This window comes from Oxyura jamaicensis, chromosome 1, assembly GCF_011077185.1.
Source record: "Oxyura jamaicensis isolate SHBP4307 breed ruddy duck chromosome 1, BPBGC_Ojam_1.0, whole genome shotgun sequence".
NCBI classification, from domain to species: domain Eukaryota; kingdom Metazoa; phylum Chordata; class Aves; order Anseriformes; family Anatidae; genus Oxyura; species Oxyura jamaicensis.
Genome location: NC_048893.1, coordinates 195,546,514 through 195,551,458, shown reverse-complemented (window position 1 = coordinate 195,551,458; position 4,945 = coordinate 195,546,514).

Genomic DNA, 4,945 nt, shown 5'->3' with positions numbered 1-4,945 from the left:
TCGTACTATGCTCTGGTGAGACCTCGAGGCCTGTGTTTGGTTTTGGGCCCCTCACCACAAGAACGATGTGGAGTTGATCAAGTGCATGCAGGGAAGAGCAGCAAAACTGGTGAAGGGAATGGAAAACAGGAGTTACAAGGAGCAGCTGAGGGAACTGGGGCTGTCAGTCTGGAGAAGAGGACATTGAGGGGAGGCCTCATCACTCTCCACACCTACCTGAAAGGAGGCTGCAGGGAGGAGGGTGTCAGTCTCTTTCCTGAGGTGCCAAGTGATAGGATGTGACTAAAAGGTCTCAAGTTGTAACAGGGGAGGTTTAGACTGGATGTTATGGAGAATTCCTTCACAGGAGGGATTGATCAAGCATTGGCATAGGCTGCCCTGGGAGATGCTGGAGTCCCTGTCCCTGGAGATATTTAATAGGCATGTGGCCATGGCTCTAAGGGCCGTGGCTTAGTGCTGGGATTCTTTAGGTCAGGTTGATGGTTGGGATTGATCTGAATTGTTCTATGATACTATGATCAATATTTTTTGTGTAAGAGAAGCCAGAGATCCTTGCCTTCAGATTCTTGTGGTTGGAGAACAGACTCTGGTGGGCCTAAGTGCATCACATGCTGACCTTAGACCACAGAGACTGTGGAGCGGTTCTTCTGGGTGGATGCCCATCTGTTTAAAAAAAAAAAAAAAAAAAAAAAAAAGTGATATGATGGCCATAACTGCTTTAAGATTATCTCGGCACCATAGGCTGAGCTCTAAATGAGACCAGTGCACTGAAGGATTTGTAGTGGCACCTATGCACATATGAACTGCACACTATGTAGTCTGAGCATAACAGTGCCTGCCTGAGGATGGATTCCTGGCCTAGAGTAGCTGACACATTCAATGTAAAAGATGATGACATTATGTGGGATTAGATTGACAATATATTTTCTTAATTTGGGGTTTGTCTGTTTTTTTCTCAGATTGTTGCTCAGATCTCTGCAGTTGATGGCAGTTTCCTTTCCGTGTCATTTGCCTTTATTATGGTGTGCCACAATCACTGCTAAACATCCCTATATAAAACTATAGCAGCAATCAAAATATTTATCTACACGCTACAGCCTGTTTCTGAGATTAAGGTGATGAGGTGTGTATTTTCCTTACAATCTCCTAGTAATTTCAATTACTATTCCACTTTGGAAAAACGATCTCATCAGTAGGAGCTGTGAGATTTCCCTGCTTTCACAGTTATGTGAATGCCACCCTTCCTGAAGTAATAATCACTCGTTAACCTTACATTTGCTGCTCTTTCGTATTTCACAGCCAGAACTGACACTGCTGACAGCTTGATAAACTGTTTGCCACTTATGATGGCTTTGACTCTTCCAGGAACACTCTTTTCTCTGTAGACTCACTTTGAAGAACCACTCTTATTTTAATCCAAAGCTTCTGTGCAAATCAGGCAATTTTTGCTGCTGAAAATTACTATGCTTAAAAAAATATGAAATTTGGGTTCAAGAAAATGTGGCTTCCCATAAACAAATGGTTGGTGTGGAAAAATAGCTCTGCGGCACTGACCATATGACTGCCCCTTGATGTGGGGTCCTGGTTGCACATCTGAGTCTTGGCAGTAAGATGAGGATACGCTTGGCAGGTTGTATCATAGCATTTCATTTCATGGTCTGCTGTGATAATTTGCTATTGGCTTTTAGATAACTTTTTAAGAAATTTATCGACAGGTGGTGCTGCTGCACCAAATTCAGTGTATTCTGACTTGATTTGGGAAAGGAATGCTGACACTTGTATTTCAACATCCCAGCAATTTCTCAGGCTCTAAAAAAAATATTATGAAATATTACTTGGGTATAATCTTTTCCATGTATTCTTGGGAAGATAATTACAATAATGAATCAGTATTTTTTATTATAACAGTGTTATTGTGTATAGCATCTCTCAAAACAATTAGACTGTTCCCGCATGGGAAAGATCTTGAAATGACTCTTCTTGCCATTGTCTCTTGGAATATACAATGCATATTTTCCTAATACTTGCTGAAGTAAGTAACTATTTCCATGCATCATGCATGGGAACAGAGATTAAACATAATAATAAAAAAACCCACCGCTTTTCTGAATCCCATAGGAATTATTTGTCAAGGTAAGAAATTAGATCCAGGTAACCTCTATCATACCTAATTTACTTTGCTGTTGGTCAGGTGCTCCTTCCTTAGGAAATAATTTGGGACAGGATGCCTATCCTGTCTAGAGGTGACAGAAACATCTGTGTAACAGCAGATTGAGCAGGAATGTGGTTATGCTCCCTATGTCCTCTCTTCCAGAAGCAATGAGGCATAACTATTTTGTTGTTATTTGTCAGGGCTACTGCTTGTTTGTCCGAGGCTACCAATAAACACGATGTGATTCATGCAAAACTGCTCGAGGGATGGCTCGACTCCAAAAGCACAGTTTAGCCTTTATTTGGCAGTTGTTTGGTTAATGCAGAAAAAATGTCTATGAAAGCTATGAAAAATGAATCTGTGCTGTAACACACCACTTGTAAAATCCACTTGATTTATCCTGCAGAAGATATTGCAGCGTAAAGGAATAATAAAGACAATGCCTACCTTGATTTTCTTTTATTGTTTGGTTATGCTGTCACCTTCCATGTTACTGCAACAAATTCTGGCCAAGATGGCGTCACCGTAATTAAGAAAATGTCTTTATAATCCAAGTTGTCTTCTGAGCTGAGATGCTGAGCTTTGAAAGGGACTTTCTTTTCCTCATCTAATTGTAACATGGTCAGAATTTTCTTCCCCTTGTACGATTGCTCTGATTTAATCCCGAACCACATGGGAGAGATGCAATGGAATGGAATAATGGAGCATTGGAAGAGGCATGGTTACTTCTCCTGAAGTCAAAATGTACTGGGTTGCTGTCATAGGCTGATTATTGACTCCATCCGTTTCCCATGGTTTATCTAAAGGAATGAGCAGGAATGAAGGCTCTGTCTCTGAGGATCTTTGTATCTCTTGCTAGGGGCTTAGAGAGAGGCAAGTGTATAGTTTGAATGCAAAACACGGGGAATGCCATTTCCAAAGAAAAACAGAAAGTGAGGTTCTAGAAGGTAAAAATGTTTGCAAATCAGAGATCTAAATGGTTCCCCCTTCAACAATGGGAAGTGCAAGGGTGAGCAATACAAATGTAAAAATGCAGAAACAAAGCAGCTTCATGCTGGGAAGAAAGCCAGATTTTTCTGACCTAGCTAGAGGCAAGTAAAGAGACAATTGTCTGGAATAGAATGGCAGTTCTGACAGTTGGATTAATCTCCATTAGCATTTTAATTTGGATTGAGAGTGCACGTCTGAAATTAATCTCCCAGCCATCCCCATGCTTTGGTTCACATCACAGAGTGGTCTCCAAGTACCTAAACCAGAACCATCTCAGATGAAACCAGACTGGAAGAGGTATGCCGGTAGCACACCTAACATGTTTTAGTTGGTAGTGAGCATGCACGAGATGGGGCTAGACTAGAAATAGGCTGAAGGAGGCCTTCTGAAATGCATGTGATGTGGGCATCGTGCCCTCAGCACCAGGCCTTTTGGTCAGCTGATCCACTTGGGATCTGCAGTGAGATTATGGGCCAGACCCTTCATGTGGAGATGCACGACAGCATTCATGATTTTAAAACAGCCATCTCTGAAACAGGTGGGCTCTTCTGGGTGTTGCTGTCATAGGTGAGACTTGGGTGGGCTCTGATTAATGCTGCCGCTGCCAGCGAGAGAACAACACTGTGTTGAACCAAGCTCCAGCCAGCCAAGGTGATGGAGGTGGGTGGCAGAGGACTGTAGCAGGTGGACCCTGCCATTGAGGGAGGGGACACCTAAAGGGCCAGAGCCTATAGGTGAGCTATACTCAAGGGACCAGCAGGAGAGCAAAGGTCTGGACAAACTTGAGGAATGTGGTATTCTTCCTGCTGGAGTCCCAGTCATGCATAATTGTTTTCCTAAAATGTTCATATTGTCCAAATATTTTCTTGCTTTAAACTTTTAGGCCCTGGTAAACAGAATTTAGCTTAGCTCTCCTAGACAGTGTGATTAATTCTCTTCATTCCTTGATACTGCTTCCTTCAGGGTATTTAAACTGTTTTTATCATCTCCCTTCAGGCTCCTTTTATCTGACAGTATATATTAGACTCCTGTTTTCTCTATTTTTATGTCACAGCCTCCCTCCCATCTTGCTTTCATTTATTTGCCTATCTGTCTTTAAATATGTGGGCTAAGCTAGCAAACTGATATGGCATTTTGCTGAGGTAATATTTCATATAAGTTTAGGTAGATAATTACTCCATCATGTAAAGCCCCTCAAGATTCAGCTTGGTCGCCTGCAGTTCCAGTTTCTTTTACATATCCAACTTTGTTAAATTATAAAGCTACTGTTGGTTTTGTTTGTTTTGTTTTGTTTTTCATTTCAGTGAAACTTACGGAAAATGTTGATCTATTTTTTTTTTTTTTTTTTTCCCTGCTCAATTTTTTTTTTCTTTAAAGAGAAGGCTCTGGAAAGTCTGCAGTCCTATGACAGGACTTGTACAGATGCTTTTTCACTTGGGCGTTATCTTGTTAGCATCACCAGGACTTTTTACAGACATTAAATACACCAATACAAATCTAGTTTAAGGATTAAGACATAGCTTTGACAGCACACAAGCCAACGTAAAAGCCACAGTTAAGGTAGGAGGTTGAGAGGCAGCAGGCATAAGTGGAAATGAGTTCACAGGTTGCCCAGAGTTGTTGCACAGCCTCTGTGTTTGCAGGTTTCCAGACCAGACTGGATAAAGCCCTGCACAACTTGGTGTGACCTCAGAACTGATCCAGCTTTGGGCAGAGATTTGGACCAGAGACCACCTGATGTCTCTTCCAATCCAAATTATTTGATGATAAAGAGAATGGCCACAGATCTACATGACGATGTAT